Here is an 18,411-nt window from a genome sequence, read left to right as displayed (position 1 = left end):
ACCATATACATATGTATTATTTACACTAGTAACTATTTATTTAAAATGTATGTATTTTTTATGCTTAATATATGCAAATAAAAGAAGAAAGTAAACACAACAACCTTCGAGTAAATTTTTATTTGTGTCAAACTGAAACTTTTTTTCCAATAATAAGCGACTAGCTGATTCAAGTCTAAAGCAAGTTCACAAAATTAATTGAAAACTTCTATTAACCGAAGCATCGTTTATATTTGCTCAACAATGATTTTATTCAACTAACAATATTGTCCACTCAAGGTAGTAATTTTGTAATTATTAACGAATATACATTTGTCCCAACTAGAAGTCTTAAGTAAACTGCAGACTTTCGTGAACAAGATATTTATTTCGCCATATCCAACTATGTCACTTGGTCACTATAACCATATCTTGGTATATATAACTAAACCTTTTTCTGGGTGTACCATGAACAATTCCGGAGATATGCAGTATGAAAAATTCGGTTTGTATGGGAAATCCCACGCCAATAACCGCAATTTTTTTCCATGAGTATGGGATTGCTTTCATATATCTCCGTACCATGTTCGAGGTCTCTTCCGTTACAGACATACTGATTTTATAAGTACAGTACTGATTTTTCAACTCTTGTACTGATTTTATTCATTTCTTCATTAAGTACGCTAATGCCCTGATTTTTCAAAATTCGTACTGAGTTGTACTGAATTTTCAATTCAAACGAAATACTTAAGGATTTTCTTAAGGTTTTTACATAACGTTGGAACTTCCTTAAACTGTACTGTAAAAAGTAAGAAGAAAATAATTTAATTATAGTTGATATGTTTCAGATAATGTTTGATATGCCCAAGAAAGTAATACAAAAAAAAGACCAATTGTTTTATGGGCATATCACCGGGTCGTTAAATAAATAAAAAATAAAGAAATGCGCGCTTAACGATAATATGAGGATAATACGTATTTATCTAAAAAAAAACAGACAAATAAAAGAAAGTAATATTAAAATAAAAATAATAAGTAAGGTATTTCGGGCGAAATAAACTTTGTATAACCGGCAAATAAAACAATACAGGATTATAATTAAAGTAATCGTTCATCGAACAAACTTGAATTACGATTACAGTAATAGTATTTTTTTTAAGAGGATTGTTTTACTCTGGAGTGGTGGTTTACTTATACAAACTGAAACTTTACGATGAAGTATTAAAATTTCATTTTAAAGCTAGCTGAAAATTAGAAACCCGATTTGAAAATTTTTAAAATGATTAGCTATTCTTCATTTTAGAATGTTTAACTTAAACAAATATCTCCATTTTTCAATAGGTAAAAATTAAACCACTATTCAGTTAAAAAGGAATAAATAACTATATTGGCTCACTCAAAATTGTAGTGATCTGTATATAATATTCGCAATGTTGTTCCTTTGAAATTTTTCGCTTCATGAGAGTAGAGATTATCTAGCAAAAACTATATATATCCAAATTCCAAACGTTGTGCAAAAATTTAAAAAAACTCAATAAAGTTTCATTAAAATTGCTAGCTAAATTTTATGGAACTATATGCGTACCAAAATACGCATGTAAAGCTATTTTATTAATTTGTCTCTTTTTTTCGCATAAAAAACATCTGTGCAACATTTCTGTAATTTAATTTATTTAAAATTCATAAAATTAAATGTAAACTAAAAATTCCTTGTAATTTTCTTTTAATGTTCCGCCACTGCGATTTGTTTTGAATTCAAGTGTCATTTTTTACTACGATTACTCGGTTTTCCTTTTCTTTTTTTATACATCTGTACTCTAATGTTTACTGAATGCACTTGTAGATACTCCCAATATTACATCCAAGTATTACATATATGGCTCTATCGGGCCCTTTTTATTGAGATATTGGCCTACTAAGTTTTTGATTTTTATTGACTTAGGTATGAATATCTTTGTCATCAAACACATCTTATTTTTAATTTTTGGTGCTTCATTTGTTCAAGACTCCCTGAAATTATCCCAGGAATAATTCTTTTTAACCCCTTTTGAAGTCCCATTTTCAAAAAAAAAAAAATGAACTAACGTTCACTAAAAAAAAGGAGCGTACAATGTTAATATAAGAAATATGGAAAATTTTCACGTTGCGTTTATTTTATAGATGACAAGTAGTATATGACACGATTAAAGGCTATTGTTATGCATTATTTTATATTTTTTAGCTAAAAAAGGCAAATTATGACGAGCCAATATACATAAAAAATAGCTACTACGGAATTTAATTTTCTGTGATCGGCACACGTACGAAACTGCATTTTGCAAAAACAGCGGGAGCATTCAGTTCGTCTTGAATGTTCGACGTGTGAGGTTATGCTAGCCAGTGTTGCCGTTGTGCGACTAAAGGGGCCATTTGACCCTTTTTAAGGGCCAATACCCATTGATCCGACTTTTTGAAAGTTTTGATTTTTTTACCCTATTCCAAAACTATGCGCGACTTTTGCCCCTTTTCAGAGATTTTGGTTAGGAAATGTTAACTGAACTATGCTATTAAAAAATACTTCCTCCTGTAAGTACGAAAAATGCATCACTTAAAACTTTTAAAGGAAATGCAACTCTTTTCATTGCAGTAACTCGATTTTTATGTAGGTTTGCAACCCTATTTTGGGCAAAGCTGATGTAATAATCGCGTCTATGGGGAACCTCTGAGATACCACCTTTCCGTTAAAAAAAAGAATTATTGAAACGGTTAAAGTTATGCGGTAACATACATAACAAAAAAAATATTCCGGCGAATTGATAACCTCCTCCATTTTTGAAGTCGGTTAAAAATAATTAGTCTGTTCCAATAACAGTCCGGCAAACAGAATTTAGTCAGAACTTACAGGAGGTCGTTCCTATAGACATAAAACATGTAAGTGGGAACACTTTTAAAAGAGTAACTGAGTAACTGAGCAACTGTTCTTAATCAGAAGTTAAAGGATTTATGTTCTGAGTATGGCAACTTAACGTAACTTACGGCTCTCTCTTAAAAATTCTGTTAAATGGGTGTTGCTTATAATTGAACAGCCGAAACTTAACGTAACTTAATGCCACGTCGAAATCTGTTTCATTTTGATTCTCTAAGTTCTACGTTCCGTTAAGTTAAGTTAAGTTGCCATAATCAGGCTTTTAGTCCGGAGTTTTTCTTCCAGTAAGTTCATGAAAAATGTCAAACGCTAGGCAGGGTTGCACTTGTGAACAAAAAAAGACGCGGCGAAAGCAAAGAACCTTATATTTGTTAAAACATGGAAGTAAGCAACGAAATATTTGAATATGTATAGGTCTCAATAATTATTTAGTGATATTTCAGCCAAATCAGTGTTGTACCAATGACATGTAAACTGATCGACTGACACTTTTACAGGAAATAGTGCTCTTTGCGTTCCCGTACCCTTCTGCATCTGTTCTCCTTTTACTCTCACTTGAGAGAGTAAAATTGTAGTTTGACAGTTCTACAGGCTTTAGTCCCAAGCTCATGGGAACAGACTAAATATGGTGACCCTTTTTTTCGTCGGTGACCGACCCCTTTTTCGCGACTTTCTGAAATTTCTCAACGGCAACACTGATGCTAGCGCTTTTATGAAAATGCTTGTTGATCGCCATAAAATCAATAAAAACGAGAGCACATCCGCACCGCATGAATGTTCGATACCAACCATGATACAAAAAAGAAGGTAGTTTCAATAAACAACTTTTGACGGATAGTAAAATTTTTTGAAGTTTCATAAATTGTGAGCATTCTCAACGGCCTTGCCACTTTGATAATATTAAAACAATAAATCGGAGTATTTTCTTTCCCACATTTATACCAATTTAATAATATTTCAAATGAAAAATCATTATCAGTGCTTGGTAATTTTTTTACTTACGTGGTTCGCACCTTTTTTTAATTAAAAATATATAATATATGTAATGTTAAAGGAGACTACATTGAAATTGTTCTTTTTATTTTATAAAAAAATCACGAGAGCATTATGTTGTTATTTTTTCATTTTCTTATTTTGTATGCAATCTTGCAATTTAAAAATCTAATTCTAAAGAATACTCTTTCCGTATAAATCCTTTTATAATCGCCAATTCCATGTGAATAAATTGTTCTCATAATTTAACATGCAAAACAAAAACAAATTGGGAAAAATTATTTTTGTTTTACTTTACAATTTTGGGAATATTTGTTCACATGAAACTCGTGATTCGTGATGAATTTCGTGAAAATTTACTTTTAAATTTCTCATCAGTTAAGGCTTTGTGGTTAACGTATCACCATTAACTTCAACAAATTTCAAATTTAAGACTTTCAATGTATGCAAAAAACTTTAATTCGGCTTGCGCAGACCGCCCTCCGATAAGCAATTAGCATAAGTATAATTTTGGTCACTTTCTTCGTCAGCTCCAGCAGCTTTGTTGTTTTTCAGCCGCGTTATTGCTACACGTACCTCGTCACAGTCAGGCGGTGGAACGTCGACTCCGTCATCATCGACTGCGGGCTCGGGTTCTTCTTCTCCACAACTTTCCGTGCTGCTTCCATTTAGTATGGCGGAAAAGTGTTCCCTCCATAATTTAAGTACGCTCTGGACATCAGTTGCTAGGTCGCCATTATTGTTCTTACAGGAGTACGCCCCGGTCTTTAAACCTTCCGTAAGTCGCCTAACTCTCTGGTAAAATTTTCGGGCATTCTTCCTGTCGGCCAGCATTTCAAGCTCTTCGCACTCACGTATTTCGGCCTCTCTCTTCTTATTGCGGCAAATACGTCTCGCTTCCCTCTTCAGATCCCTATAGCGGTCCCACATAGCGCGCGTTGCGCCCGATCGCAGCGTGGCCCTGTAGGCGGCATCTTTTTTCTCTGCGGCTTCTTGACATTCCTCATCGTACCAGTTGTTCTTTCGGGCTCGCTGAAATCCAACTACTTCTTCGGCGGCGGTACTTAATGATCGGGAAATGTGGTTCCACTGCTCGCGTACGTCGGATTGTTGAAGAGTGCTCTCAGAGAGCAGGTGTGTGAGTCGAGTGGCGAATAAATTGGCCGTCTGTTGTGATTGCAGCTTTTCGACGTTAAGCTTTCCTTGCATTGTTGGGCGCACATTTTTTGCTGCACAGAGGCGGGTGCGTATCTTGGCTACAACAAGATAGTGGTCCGAGTCGATGTTTGGCCCTCGGAGTGTACGTACGTCCAAAACGCTTGAAGCATGCCTTCCGTCTATCACAACATGATCGATTTGGTTTCTCGTTTTTCGATCTGGAGACAGCCATGTAGCTTGGTGGATGTTCTTATGCTGGAACCTAGTACTACATATTACCATATTTCGGGCCCCGGCGAAGTCGATCAGCCTGTCCGTTATCGGACGTTTCGTCGTGGAGGCTGAATTTTCCGACAGTGGCGCCAAAGATCCCTTCCTTGCCCACCTTGGCATTAAAATCGCCAAGCACGATTTTGACATCGTGTCGGGGGCAGCGCTCATATGTACGTTCCAAGCGCTCATAGAAGAGATCCTTGGACGCCTCATCCTTCTCTTCCGTCGGGGCATGGGCGCAGATGAGCGAGATGTTGAAGAATCTAGCTTTGATGCGGATTGTGGCTAGACGTTCGTCCACCGGGGTGAACGCCAGTACTCGGCGACGGAGTCTCTCTCCTACCACGAATCCAACACCGAATTTGCGCTCCTTTACGTGGCAACTGTAGTAGACGTCGCAAGGCTTCACGCTTACTTTACCTTGCCCCGTCCATCGCATTTCTTGGATGGCGGTGATGTCAGCCTTTGTCTTCCCGAGGACATCAACCAGCCGGGCAGAGGCACCTTCCCCATTAAGGGTCCGGATATTCCAGGTGCATACCCTTAAATCATAGTCCTTTATACGTTTGCCGTGGTCGTCATCAGAAAAAGGGGGTCTCATCCGAGGCTTGTTGGAATTTTTCATTGGGCGGGGTTTTAACGTGGCGGGACCCAAACCCAGCGCACGCCTTCTCACTTTAGCTCGCTCCCAAACGGGTGTTTGGTTGCTACCCAGAGGATACGTGGATATAAATATCCGGACGTTGTGAGCTGCGATTTGAACCGTACGCACAAGAATCGCTTCTGGCCACTCCCAGGTGAATGGCAGTCAAAAGTTTTCCACTTCTGCGCACGGAACCATCCTCCATTATTACTTAAATATAAATGAGAGATCAATTACAAATGGGGTTTTCTTTATACTGAAAAATTTTGCCTTCTTATATTGTAGCCTGTGTGCTACGTTTCTGTTCGTCCTGCAATGGCTATATTAGTAGAAGTATTACACTTTTGCTTAATGGAGGCAATATTTTGTGAAATGAACACGGAAACCTGTGAAATGCCTGAGGATTATATTTTAAATAAATAAAATTTGTTTGGGACATTAAACAATGTGGTTAATTTTAATTCATATAGGGAAAAAATCACTCACACACATTTTGCAAATACAGTACTTTCCGCTTATAAGCATCGTCAAAAATGCACAACTTTCGACGCTTATAACCAGGGAACGGATTTTTAGGACCTAAAAACCTATAAAAAGGCAAAATAAAATAACGAAATAGGCTGGAAAGGGTAAAATAAAATAGCGAAAAAGGAAGGAAAAGGCACTAGGTATTGCAAAAAAGGCAAAAAAAGGCAAAACAAAATAGCGAAAAAGGCAGGAAAAGGCACTAGGTATTGCAAAAAAAAGCAAAATAAGAACAAACAAAAAATAGATTTATTTTAGAAATGCTTATATTACAAGTAAAACCAGAAAAACTGTGAACTAGTTTCATTATATGAAAAATTTGTACTTTGAATCTTTGACTATTTTATCCTCTCGAGTTTCTAACTCATAAAACTTTTATCTGTATACATAAGTAGTTCTAGTAACATTGAACCACAAGATGCATTTTGAAGTTTTCTTTTTCATTCGATTTTCGCGAAGAAAAGCCCTGAATGTACTAAATGTACGCTCGACGTAAGTTGATACAAGTGGAGCCCAATTTAAATATGGAACGTTTGAAACGTTCATATTATCAGGAATAAGGGCGCTTTCCTCGCCCTTTACAATTTTATCCACACCCCTTATTGTATCCAAGGCTCCGTTAGCTGAGAAAACGGCTTTGAATTTCTCCAACACCAATTTGGCACGAGGTCCTTGCGCTTCTATAAGCCGCATGGGCATGTGTATATTTTTTAATCTTAAACAAGTAAGAAAGTCTAAGTTCGGGCGGAGCCGAACATTAAATACCCGGCGCAAGTATTAAATATATGTTTTCCACCTTTCCGAAAGCTACCGCTACATGATAAGCCGGGGTGTATAGATTTTAAGTAAATTAGCGTCCTTAAATTTCGAAATATTGAAATCTCAAGCATATCTGAAATTTACCGTTATATGAAATGCGGCCTCAATTTTAGTCCGATTTCAACAATTTTCAACGGTTTGCTTTTATGTGGCAAGCACAATAACCATACCGAGCTTGGTGCAAATTGCTAGAACGGTTAGCGAGATACATATATGTGATCACAAGTGGGCGATGCTACGCCCATTTTCCAAAATTTTGTCATAAACGTATTTCTTGGTAAAGAATTGTTGCAATCATCAATTTTGAACAAATTAGCTTCAATATTTACTGATTTATCGAAGATTTTGTATTTCTCGAAATTACCGTTATATGGAATGTGGGCGTGGTTATAGTCCTATTTTACTAATTTTTAGCCATTTGGTAAGTTGTACCAAAGCCAACAACTGTGCCAAGTTTGGAATAAATTGGTGCAGCGGTTACCAAGATATACACATGTAACCATAAGTGGGCGTGGCTACGCCCATTTTCCAAAAATTTTTAATATTCATGTTTTCCGTCTGAAACTCATTGTAAGTATCAATTTTGAGTGGATTATCTTCAGTAGTTACTAAAATATCGCAGTTTTCGTATTTCTTAAAATTATCGTTATATGGGAGGTAGGCGTGGTTATTATCCGATTTCGCCCATTTTCAATACCATCCGTCCCACGCCCAAAAGAAGTTCACGTACCAAGTTTCGTTAAGATATCTCAATTTTTACTCAAGTTATCGTGTGCACAGACGGACGGACGGACGGACGGACGGACGGACAGACAGTCACCGCTTAATCGATTTCTCTTTTCATTCTGATCATTTATGTATACATTTGTCTATATCTATCTCGATTCGTTTTGCCTGTTACAAACAACCGTTATGTGAACAAAGTTATAATACCCTTGTGCACAAGTGCGCTCGGGTATAAAAAACATTGTAAATGCTATAATCACTTTTTTAAAGGTAGAAAAGGCAAATATCTTAAAAAAGGCAAAAAAATGCAAATATCTTAAAAAAAGGCAAAAAAAGGCAACATCAAATGTGTATATAGGGAATCAGGGAAAGCTAAATCGTGGACATTCTTAATCGAATATACTCTATCTCTTTGGCAGAAAAAAGGCAATTTCGATAAAATCCGTTCCCTGCTTATAACCGTAGAAACCTTATATCCAAAAACCCACTTATAAGTGTCCTCTACGCCAGGCGTTCCCAAAGTGGGTATGCCTGGGGTGTCGCTAGTGGCTAGAGTATGCTGTGGTGTGGGCAAATTTTGTATACTTTCCATACACAACGCAAGCGGGTTTGATCAAACTTCAACATGGCGGCAGAAAATCAAAAATTTTGGTTTTTATTAAAATTACCTTCAGCGGCTTGTCAAACCCAATACACAACACAAACGGCTTGCAGCAAATGGATATTTCGCTTGGTTTTTCAAGCCGCTTGTGTGCTGTATTTCGCTCTTAAGTGTAGTTAACCAGTACATTTGTCAACGGAAAATTGAACAAACATTTTCGGTACTTTTGTAGACCTTATCCGCGTTTCATCCACTTTTCTTCCCGTTTTCGGATTAATTTTCGGATTTTTTGCTGACTGGGCTGTTCTCGTAACAACCGCAGCAGCTTCGCGCACGTGTGTATGTTTTACATATTCTTTGGAACTTCACAATCACATTGTGAAAGAGCGAATCAACACGATGTTAGAGGCAGCCGAGAACGAACTAGTGACGAAATTTTTAAAGCTATCGACAAATTTGTACAGAAAAATGGTTTGAAATGGAGCAAGTGTGCGGATATATGCAGTGGTTGGGAAAACAAAAAGAGCGATGTCTAGGATGAAGCTAGGGCGAAAACGCCACGAGAAGTCACTGTATGATCCGTCGGTATTCATTGGCGACTTAAAACCTATATTGGATGACACTGCGAAGATAACAGAGGCCTGCGAAATCAAAATACATCTTTGTTTTTTCTAGCACGTCGAGATTTTTAGTTATTGACATGTATATTTTAGAATTTCTCGCAATTTGCATGAAAACCCTATAAATAAACAAAGTAAATCAGAAAAACGTATGTAACTTCGAATTTAACGCTAAAAAAATTTATAACAGCCAGTTTCACCAGCAATTTAAATGGAAAATGATTTTTTTATTTTCTGTAAATTTCCATATAAGATTCAAAAAATTAAAATCATTTTTCACTTAAATTGCTTTCATGAAATTGACTGTAAAAATTATTTTCTTAGCGTTAGCGCGCATTACCAGCGTTAACTTGGAAGGTTTAGAAAAAACCATTATCGAATATTTTCCCAACATTGACTCTGAGGATGTCTACAGCTGGATAACAAACCCGTTTTCATGTGACCCGAAAAGTAAACCTAAGGCCATGAACATTGTGTATACTTAAAAGTGAAAAAAGAATCAGATGTTTTCCCGAAATGCCTGAGATCACTTGATTCTATGTGCTACAGGGTTACACTCAATATATATAAAAAAAAACTTTAAAAGGACTCTGGCAAAACCAGCAAGAAAAGTTCTGTTAAGTTTAGGAGTCATTGACCTAAATGCTTTAAAATATTAAACTGATATATAAACATAGGAATTCATTTAATTCAATGCATATTTGGCCAATTTTTAAGGTTATTTCAATAACTTTAGTATTTTTCTACATCCCTTTAAACAACCTAACATTTTGAAAGGTTATTTCTACGTTTTTACAGGATATTTATATATTTCAGGCGGTTTCCAGGCAGAAGAAGAACATTTGTCACTTGTATGTATGCACAATGGCCCTGAAATAGTATTCAAATGTAGATAGAATGCATTCTCAGTTTTGTTCTATCACGCCTTTTTTATTGAGATATTGGCCTACTAAGTTTTTGAAACGACAAATTAAGCTTCAAAAACCTTCTGGACATCAGTGAAGACAGCACTTTGAATATTACATACTACGAAGAGAGCCAAGAGAGTTCTGGATGCAAGTGTATGCAGAACACACTGCTGTTGGCAAGATTGCATTAATAATACTAGTGACTTTTACTTTTGCATTTCTATGTGAGACGGCATTTTAAACAAATACTTACATAAACAAGTAATTTTTAACCAAAAAAACAAAACCGACTTCAATGCCCATATAAAAAGTTAAGATTATCGTTAATCGCTTCATGATCCAGTGATCGGAGTTAAACCAAATTAGAATGGGACCACCTGTGAGGTAAATCCTTTCCTTTAAAAAAAGAATTATAGTAATCGGTTAACGTGGTCCGAAGTTATGCGGTACATACATATTCCGACGAATTGATAACCTTCTCTTTTTTGTGAAGTCGGTTAAAAACAAATACACCAGACAAGCAAGCTTTCAGCGTCAAATGATTTCAGGGTATTTTCAAAGCTCCTAATAAACTTAAAGGAAATAATGAAATCCTCAAAACAATTTCAGTCCTCACATTAAAGCTAAAGGAGCAAAAAGTTTGCATTGTGTTTTCTTGTTTTCGTAGACTTTTGAGGAGTTGGGGTGGCGCGAAATGTTTTTAGCACAAGGGTGCCGCAATGAAAAAAGTTTGGGAACCCCTGCTTTACGCTTATAGAAAGATTTGCACGCTGGGGCCAAACACGAGAATTCAAACAATACAGTGATACACATTTTATAAATTATTGAAACAGTTTTTTTTAGATTTGGAAATGTGTTTTTAATGCATATATACTTATTTACATATAGTTATTTTGGTGATTAAGTACATTCATGTATAACTAAAAAAAAAATTCATTCGGTTGTTATGAAACAAAACACATTTAGAATTAATAACAAAAAATAGTTATCCCAGCTAAATCACAAAACAAAGCACTACATTAAATGTCATTGTTTAATATCTATTCTAAAAAAAAATTGTTTTGTCTGACTTTTGGTTTCTCTATAAATTAGTAATTCCACAGCATCAAGTTCTTTCAGAAATAGATTGATTGTCTCAAAGCTTGTCTTTAAAGTGTTAATTGCATGAAGTTGTTACTTCGCAGTTGGCAAACTTTCTGATACTATTTCTTCGGCTTCCCCTTCGGATTCATCTGAAGACGGATTTAATATTTCTTGTTAAATTTCGGCTTCAAAAGTTGGGTGCTTTGAAGTTTTTGCACTGCACCGAGGAAATTTACTTATGAAATTATACTTTTGTATCAAAACGCTGGTGCTTTTAAACGGGAATCTATTAAGCGGGGAAATCTAATCATTTTTATAACTATCTGGTCATCTCACAAGGGGTAAAGTCGACACTAAAAAGCAGGGAACGCTTATAAGCGGGGGGCATATAAACGGGAAGTACTATAGCAATTTTTCTTTCAAGACGATAGGCAATTCTTCGTTCAATTTCAACAGCTGATCGATCATAGCTTTGGGAAGTGAGCTTTTGTTTGCAGGAAATGATGTTGTTAATAAAAGGTACGTTCGTTTAAAATATCTAGTAAAAAAACATCCAACAACAAAATTCCGGCGAAATGTCATCTGCTTTTAAAAACGAAGTAAATTAGTACAAATTGTAAGTAATTTTCATTAGAGTTTGAATAACTCCTTTCACTAAATGGCTTTTAGTAACTTTAACGAGACCTTAACTTATTTAATTTTATTCATTTTAGTGCAGTTTTGACAAAATTTTCCTGCTAAAAAATCTTTTGTTACACTACTTCATTTTATTCCTTTGATTGTACAGGTTAAATAAAAGCTTGTTTTTAAAAAATATTTTTTTTACATTATTTTATTTTATAATTTTTAGTCCATTTATAAAAGCGTTGTATATTAAAAAGTGTTATTTTATTTTATCTAAAAAATTTTGCAATAGATATTAAAATAATTCAACTTGCAATGAAAGAGAACAGAAGACTTGGCAAGCAAAATGTTGTTTGCTTACGTTTTGTATAGACATACATATGTACATACAGTATCGGTCATATCTATAGCACGCCATTTCAAAGCGATATTGTGTGCCACTTATGTTTATTTATTTATTTTTAGGAATTTTCAATTAAAATACAGTTTGTTCTCAGACAAACCCCATATAAATCCAAGTGTAACAATTTGTAGAAAGCTACAAAAAAAACGCAACATATTTTCACCTAAATTTCAAACTTTTTTCTCGGAAGTGTAAGATTTTTTTGAGTAGACAGTTTTTTAGCCCCTTCAATTTTAGTCTGATAATGTGCAAGTTTCAAGTGGCTGAAAGTTACCATACAAATAGAGTTTATTCATTATATGGAAGCCAATGCGACCAAAAAAATTCTAAAAAATAAACGGTAATTCGTAGCCACTTCAAATTTGCACATTATCAGACTAAAATTGCAGGGGCTAAAAACTGTGTACTGACAAAAATTCTAACACTTCCGAGAAAAAAGTTTGAAATTTATGTGAAAATTTGTTGCACTTTTTTGTAGTTTTCTACAAATTATTAAGCTTGTGTTTGTATCGGGTTTGTCTGAGAATGAACTATATTTTAATTGAAAATTCTTAAAAATTAATAAATAAACATAAGTGGTACACAATATCACTTTGAAATGGCGTGCTATAGATATGACCGATACTGTATAACAGCAGTTAATTTTTTTTTAAAGAAATGGTGTGCCGTCCATTTCCGCTGTAGCATGGCATATATTTAGGCGCAATATTTAACTGCTTCCGGCGGGGCGACATCTGGAGTCAACTAATTCCTAGAACGAGGTTCATATCCAGACTAGGTTGATATTTAGAATTTGCCACAGATAGCTTTGCTACACTATCGCCGGCAGGTTTAACAATTTTATAGTGATTTTACGTTTTTTGGCAAATTACGCTCTGTTAGCCATAAATATTACTATTTTTTGACCGCCTTTGAATCAAGACCCCTGGACCATAAGGGGAATTCATTTATATATTAAATTGCATTGTCATCGTGATTGGAACTATGATGAAAATTTCAAGTCTCTAACTTGTCGGGAAGTCAGTTTAAAATCGATTGGAAATTTCCGTGATTTGCGCGGGATGACCAAGTTAAATAAAAGCTTATAAAAAGAGGTACACGCAAAGGATTTCACAAAAATGTATTGAAATGTCGGTTGCAAAACCTCCTAAATCGCCGTTGTGGCAAAAATGAAATTTGGTAACCCTGAACTACAGGCATCGAGAATTGTGCATAAAAATCGTTAAATCATTATTAAAACAACAGATTTGTAAAATAATAGCTAGAGAAAATACCGCCTATCAAGGCAATGCCTTCAAAGAATAAACCGTTTTTTCGCTCTCCTGTAAAATTTGAGTGCCGTAAGATATGCGGTTTTGCAAAAACATCGACGATATGCCGATTTGGGCATCCCTGCCTTAGTTAGTCAAACATTAAGAAACGTTCATACGTATTTTCATAGATATTAAATATCATCGCAATTTTCGATTTTTGTCCAGCTAATCGTCACTTTTGCCTTATGTGCAATGGTTCTATTCATATTCATGAACAAATATTGTCATTCATATTCATTCAATTTGTTTTACAACGTTTGAACGTTGCCATGTCGATATTCATATCAACACAACTATTCATTTCAATTCAATAAAATTCAAAATCAATCACATTCATTCAATTAGAATATGAATGGCTAATGTGCCGTTTTGAATGAATTCATGCAGACGTCTAATATACATACAGTCCGTTCGACAAACCGATATTTATAACCAGGGCCGAAGAAGATAAGCAAGAAAAAAGACATTTTAAGCGCTTAGATAAGCACTAAAACATTGGTAAATATGCTTGCAAATATGCTCGCAAAACAACAAAATTTAAGTGCAGTTTGATGTTTTGTTTTTTATTCACTTTATTTCAAGGATTGAAAAATTACAATGAAAAATCAAGTGTTGCTTGATATACTCAAATAATACGAGATCTGCGCTGGTCGTTTAATTTTAGTTTTTAATATTCGTTATTTTCCTTTTGAGATAAATTATTTTTAATAGCTTCAATATCACCAATCCTTTCCATGGAGACAAACCATTGGTTTTAAATTTTTGTATCCAAACAGAAATGCAATTAAGGTTAAGAAAAACTAAATCTGGTTTTATGTTATTATTTGTAAACATTTCTTTAGTTCGACGAATAAAAGAAGGCCCAAGAAATCGCCTAGAAAAATTTATGGAGCCAAATTTTCTTAAGCAGTATGAGTTCCTAGAAATTTTCTACGCTTTCCACTATGGTTTGCTAAAGTTTGTTTGTGAAGACCACAAGGCACCCTTGCTTTGAACAGAAATATATGCCAGTAATATTATTTAGTAGACAGCAGGCTGTAAAATATCAGATGCCAAAACTCCTTGGACACAACTTGTAGAAAAGGTGAATCACTTTTCTCCCAGTTCTTCGATCTGACATTTTAAAAATAAATATTTTCCGTCAACTACAGTTGCGTTACTTTGATCACCCTTCTGTATCATTTATATGCCCCTTCACAAAAGAGAGAAGGCTTTTAGACCAGTTGCCCGCACCAGAAAATGCATTGAAATGCCAATAAAAATAAGAACTGATTTCCGGAGAAGTTATTTGGTTAGTTTCCAAATGTACCTAAAATTGTGTGTTTGTACCGAATGTACTTTCAAACTAAATAAAGGTACTATCGCACCAACTTTTTCATCACTGTAGGTAATCCAACAGCTGATTTCGTATCGCTAATTGCGCAGCTGACGTGTGTGTGAACACCAAATTAAATTCTGCAATTTAAAGCTTAATTACCTCAGCTAATTGGCCTGTTTGAACATAGTCTAAAGGCTCTGCCAGGCATACTTGGCATTGCATGCACTGCTATACCATTTTTTTGTATAAATCAAAAACCAACAGACTTCTATGTACGTATGTAATGCTATGCCTTGAGTAACCGCTTACACGCGAAGCTCATTTAACAGATTGGCTGACTTCCAAAACGCATTAATACAATGTTTGGAAACTGTTATACTGCGGTATATGCAGAGTTGCGACACATTGCAACCATATACATTGCATAGTTTAAATATTCAATATAGCAATGAACAATTTCTCTGAATTTTCCATTTTTAAAACACCAATGGTAACTAATAACAAACGAAGTATCAACTTTGTTTCTGATGTGCTGATTGGTCTAGCGATGCGTTTCGTTTGTACGTATGCAAAGCAATTGACATTTTGGAACTCAGCCATTCCTTATGTGACAACTCTCAAGCAATGCCAAGTATGCATAAGAGAGCCTTAAGTTGCTAATTCCTGCTGGAAATCATGGTACAATTATTACAGACATTGTCTACCCAGAAAGTTTAGCTTCATATCGTAATTCGCGCCCTTATTTTCATTTTGAGGCATTTCAATGTTGATTCTTTTACATTCAGTTGGCTTTGCCTTTTGTATTTGTTCAATTTCATTCTTTTAATTTTCCAAAACAAAAAAAACAACGTTTCAAATAAAGTGAGCAATAACAATTTTGAATTTGTTTACTAAGCAAATGTTTTTTTTTTGCTTTGGCATATTAAATAAGTTCCCGCAAGGTTTGTTAAAAAAATACGTATGGGATATGGTGTATGGATATATCTCTTTTTCCTTAGCCCTTTCGCTATTTTGATGCCATATGGCGTCATGCTTGTTTGAATACTCATAGATTTAATTGAGCTTATCTGAAATTATATTTTTATATGCAGCGCTGTAATGGGAACTTTTATAAACTATATTTTAATACGGTATTGTTATTTTTATCCCTAGTAGATGAACATTTTCAATTTTAAAACTTTACCAAAATATCGATTTTCTTCTGCTTAGAAAGGTCTATATTAAAATACTATATTTTACCAAATAACCCAATAAATTAAAAACAAATAAATATGCTTTGGTCTCCAAAATAGTGTCAAATATTGCTAGAACTTGTAATTTAATTTAAAAAAGTGCTAATAAACGCGTGGTATGTTTTTAAAAGTGTATGATGCCATATGGCATCAATAATATTTGAAGGAGCTGAGATCCGCACCAGCAAATAACGATATATTTGAACGGGGAAATTGCAACTGGTAAATTTTTTAAATAAATTATTAAATGTATGCATGTTCCAACTTATTTTATTAAATATTTGTGGTGTTATTTAATTTGATTTGAATAAAATAAAATACCGTATTAAAAAATCTTTGCATATTTTTTACACCAGTTAGTACAAATGATGCCATATGGCATCATTCCAAAAGATACTTTAGAATCGCATTTTGGAAAAAAATTAAATTGAATGTTGTTATATTATGTATTATGGATCATTTAATAAAAAAATTGGATTTTTAAAGCCCGAATCTAAAAAGATGTACCGAAAGGGTTAGAGTAAACCTTTTAGTGTGGGCAACAGTGATGCTTTTCAAATATGGCAGATCGGAATATGCGCTCTCTGAGAAGACAATACCTATAATAATTGTACCATGGTGGAAAATTTTATACTAGCAGCCATGATAAAAACATAACAAGGTAAAATCAATGAGAGGCAGTCTGCCGTTTGCCAGCAATTTAATTTAAAAATTCAAAACTCAAACTCACACACACATTCCTATTTTCAATCTCAAACAACAACAATTGTGAACAATTTCATTTTTTTATTCTCAATTTTGTATGATTTTAACATGCTGGCAAACGTCAGAAAAAAAATCATGGCGGACGAATTGAGAGAATGAATTTACCTTGTTATGTTTTAATCATTTTAGCAGCAATTTTGATGATCTTTAACTTTAAAATAACCTATTAGAACCCCAAATGTTTGACATGAAAATAAATACTCATTTTCTTGCGTTTTCTTAGCAAATTGCTTTTGCTTTTGTATGTCACCAAAATTCCGAGGGGTCTCTTCCGAGTGTCCTGATTTTTCCTCGACTAACCTGGTCGTCCTAGTTTTGTATAAATAATAGGCATTCACCACAAACATTTCATTAAAATATTATTATATTCAATATTTCCGCCAACCAAAATCGTGTAAATCACAGTTTCAAACTTTATACAAAATTTAGGAAAATTCAACAAGATTTCATTGAAATTTCAACTTTTTATTCTGAATTTTTAGAAAATTTTTGGGTATGCAGTTTTATAGACCATACAATTTTAGTCTAATGAAGTTTCAAACGGCTAAAAAATCGCATTGATTTTTGATTTTTTTTATGGCGGATTTTTGCACTTTTTTCATATAGCAATGAATTTCTTATGAAATAAAACGCGAGAGACCATCAGCAACAAATGAACGCAAGCTTTTTATATTAAACTTTTTAGCTGTTTGAAACTTGCACTTCATTATAATATACTGCATACCCAATTTTCTTCTTTTGTGATTTACACGGTTATGGTTAAAGCTTAGACGATATTTTTATATAAAAATAATAAAAAAAAATTTAGCTGGAAAAATATTACGAATATTATAAAAAAAACACGTGGTCATTGTTTGAGTCACTGTATCTACAAAGCTACTGTGAAAGCGGAGCACGTTGATTATTTTTGATATGGGATCGTTGCTCTGTGCATCGCCGGCAAACAATTTAGAGTGGTAAATCGAACTTGCTGGCCTGTCCTCAAACTATGTGCTTCCACCGCGTTTTAAAAGCAACCAACTTTCGAGCAACAAGTGAGTCTTTGAATTAACACAGTACAATTCCTTTTGTTTAACTTTCTGGGGAATGCGAAAATATGTGACATGAAATCTTTGCCTCAGAAAGTCTTATTTCTTATTTAATTTTAAATCTCCTGCAATGTCTTCCTTGTCTATTTATTCACTTAAGCACTAATTGAACTACTCACTTATATTACTAAACGGCTGCTGAGAGTTAACTGATTTCATCAATTCAAGTAACCCTTCTATTGATCGCGTGATGCTACAGTGAAATGAGATATTGACCAATGTATTACTTTAATGATACACAATGTTGCGGCAACGATATTTTAACATAAATACATTATTTTTAAATGCGACGTTCTTTCAGACCCCGTCATAAATCTATGTAGGCATATACCCATACATACATACATATGTATGTACATGCATATATCGTAAGCTTCAAGCGCCCTCCATCCGTAGTTTATCACTTTTTATTTATACAGATTTATATTCAAATTA

The 18,411-nt window shown here is 34.4% G+C and overlaps 1 protein-coding gene across 1 annotated transcript in view; it reads right to left on the bottom strand.

Annotated features, from left to right (window-relative positions):
* Positions 1–18,163, bottom strand: part of LOC118751623 (sialin-like) — a 38,317-nt gene extending 20,154 nt beyond the window's left edge. The window contains exon 1 of the mRNA XM_036486441.1: positions 18,096–18,163. The gene's annotated coding sequence lies outside the window, so the exon portion shown is untranslated. The remainder of the gene's footprint in view (positions 1–18,095) is intronic.
* Positions 18,164–18,411: the final 248 nt, after the last annotated feature.

Source organism: Rhagoletis pomonella, unplaced genomic scaffold (assembly GCF_013731165.1).
Source record: "Rhagoletis pomonella isolate Grant_MI unplaced genomic scaffold, Rhpom_1.0 Rhpom_scaffold_00860, whole genome shotgun sequence".
In the NCBI taxonomy this organism is placed as follows: domain Eukaryota; kingdom Metazoa; phylum Arthropoda; class Insecta; order Diptera; family Tephritidae; genus Rhagoletis; species Rhagoletis pomonella.
This window is presented reverse-complemented; position numbering and strand designations above follow the sequence as displayed.